This window comes from Mastomys coucha, unplaced genomic scaffold, assembly GCF_008632895.1.
Source record: "Mastomys coucha isolate ucsf_1 unplaced genomic scaffold, UCSF_Mcou_1 pScaffold21, whole genome shotgun sequence".
Taxonomy (NCBI): domain Eukaryota; kingdom Metazoa; phylum Chordata; class Mammalia; order Rodentia; family Muridae; genus Mastomys; species Mastomys coucha.
This window is the reverse complement of record NW_022196904.1, coordinates 20,702,216-20,705,311: the sequence shown is the minus strand read 5'-3', so window position 1 is coordinate 20,705,311 and position 3,096 is coordinate 20,702,216.

The following is a 3,096-nucleotide window of genomic DNA, read 5'->3' as shown; positions in this document are numbered from 1 at the left end:
TGAGCTACCATGTGGTTGCTGGGAATTGAACTCAGGACCTTTGGGAGAGCAGTCAGTGCTCTTAACTGCTGAGCCATCTCTCCAGTCCCCTGGTTTTGTTTTGTTTTTTTTTTTTAAAGATTTATTTATTTTTTATATATGTTAGTAAACTGTGACTGTCTTCAGACACACCAAAAGAGGGCATCAGAACCCATTACAGATGGTTGTGAGCTACCATGTGGTTGCTAGAAATTGAACTCAGGACCTCTGGAAGAGCAGTCAATGCTCTTAACCACTGAGCCATCTCTCCTGCCCAATATAACTGGGTTTAAAAAAAAAACAAAATTCCCACTACAGGGATCTGACACATGTGGCCTCCAAGGGTACCTGCACTTACATGCAAACACAAACACACACACACACACACACACACACACACACTGTAATTAGAAATAGAAATATTGGACTCCTTATATATTGATACTGCCTCAAACCCCTCAGATGCCTTTGTCAGCTCCCCCCAGCATCTCTTCTAGGATTTAGTAATCTTTTCTGATTGCTTTTCTGATTGATTAGGTTGTTCCACAGTCTGATGACTTATGTAGATTTGGAAAAACAGAAAAGCTGATGGCAGTGGCTTTAACTGCAAAGTGACTTTGTGTCTGGAAAATACAGTGGGACTGACTGTGGCCAGTGTTGACACAAGTCACTCAGCTATGTCACCCAAAGATAACGTTAGTTTTCACCCAGTAGATTCTCTGGAGGCGGCAGCCACCAGCCTCAACCCACAGGGCTTTTTGTCTTTCATTTAAAGATTACTTTTATTTTATGTGTATGAGTGTTATGCTTGGGTTTATGTCTGTGCACCTCATGCATACCTGAGGCCTGAAGGGGCCAGAAGAGGGCACCGGGTCTCCTGGAACTGGAATTATGGTTGGTTGTGAGCTGCTATGTGAATGCTGGGAACCAAATCCAGGTCCTCTGCAAGAGCAACTAACTTGTGCTCTTATCTGCAGATGGGAATGTAGCCCCGATTTTGTTTGTTTGTTTGTTTGTTTTGGGGTTTGTCTTTGTGAGCTTATGTATGACTCTGTAACCTGAGATTGTATAGAATCCATGGGCATGTGACAATTGGTCCAACCAAAGCCAACTTCATAGTTGGGTGAGAAATTGGAGCTAACAGATCCTTTAAAAGGCTTGGGAAACAGAGTGAGAGTCAAGGGGTGGGGGTTAAGGGAGCTATCCATTTTAAGAATTGCTTGGTGGCGCCTGGCGGTGGTGGCACACGCCTTTAATCCCAGCACTTGGGAGGCAGAGGCGGGAGGATTTCTGAGTTCAAGGCCAACCTAGTCTATAGAGTGAGTACCAGGACAGCCAGGGCTACACAGAGAAACCCTGTCTCGAAACACCCCCCCCCCCCAAAAAAAAAAGAATTGCTTGGTGTCATCTTGTGACCTTTGACCCCAAGTATTTCAAAAGACATCACCCAGGAATGAGGTCATTCTCTTATATAAACAGTCCTCTCATCACACCCAGGCAACTTATCGAGTACTGCAAGCCAGATGTACATCACCTCTCGCTCCTCCAGTGACTCCATTTAATGCATCGGATTTTCTCCGATCCAGGTCCGGTCCGGGTCTCCTCCCACACAGGGGCTCCAGTCTCGTCTAACTCATTATCCTTCTCACCACAGGGCCTGTGACAAATCTCCCTCATGGGCCAACTTACATTCCATCCTCATAGCAGACTGACAAAGGAGTCAGACCAGCACTTGGTGATCCTGTTCATGAATCAGATCCCATGACAGATAGTTGTGAGCCATCATGTGGTTGCTGGAAATTGAACTCAGGTCCTCTGGAAGAGCATCTAGTGCTCTTAACCGCTGAGCCATCTCTCCAGCTCCTAAATTTACTTTATTTTATGTGTATAGGTATTCTGCCTTTATGTATGTCTGTGTGCCATGTATGTGCAGTGCCTGCAGAGACCAGAAGAGGGCAGTGGATGGCCTACACCTGGATGGAATTACAGCCGCCAAGTGGGTGTTGGGTTTCGAATGGATCTCTCAAAGAGCAGCCAGTGCTCTTAACCGCTAGCTTTCTCTCCACCCCATCCCCCAAGAAGATTATATCTTAATAAAGCTGCTGGACAAAATTAAGTCTGTGAGGCGGTAGTGATATTCCTTAGTAGAGTCAAGAGACGGGGGTGGGGGAGTTAGAGTGGGATGGGGCTAAGGAAACAGTCAAGGGGTGGGATAGGAGCCCAGAGTGTGGGGGAAGCAGGCAGAGAGCTGGGAGCAGGGTGAGGTGCAGTTGGATTGTGGGGAGCAGGCAGAAAGTCTGGAGTGGAATGGGCACACACAGACAGGATGGGGTGAAGGCAGAGGGTAGGGTGGGAAAAGAGGATAACAAAGATCGTAAGATGGAATGGTAGGTGCAGACAAGAAGGTGGGGGTGGGGCACAGGCAGAGAAGAGTCCCGGCCTGATTTGGTAGGCTCGGGCTGACATGCTGTTTTATAGGAGTCCAGCAGAATAGCCAGATCCGAACATGGGGAGTCAAAGAGGACTTCCAAGAGGAGCAAACGGCCGAGCCAAGGCTTGAGGGATAACGTTCCTCCTGGCTCTGACGACAGTTGTTTTTTCCAAAAATGATGTTCTGCCTCCCGGTCCTTTTGAGTGTAAGTCCTTTGCTAAGCCAGCCCTCAGGCCATTCCATCACGGCGCAGCCAAGGTCACCAGGGGGCGCTGTCCCGCCGCGCTCCACCCTCTGCCCTACTATGTGCTATCGCGAGTGCAGGATGTGTGACTCTCACAGCTAGGGTGTCTGCATTGGCCTTGGCCCCCGGTAGGAACGAGTCGCCTGCAGCATCAGGAGTCTAGATTCTCCCAGCTTGGATGAATAAATGACTGAACAAGGACACTGGGTGCTTCTCCTGGGAAAGAGGCACAAAGGCCGTTTTCAGCAGAGGGTGGGGAGCTTTCCTAAGCACTAGGTAGAAGGTGCCAAAGCTGCTAATAAGAATGTCCCACCAGCCAGGCGGTGGTGGTGCACGCCTATAATCCTAGCACTTGGGAGGCAGAGGCAGGCAGATTTCTGAGTTCGAGGCCAGCCTGGTCTAC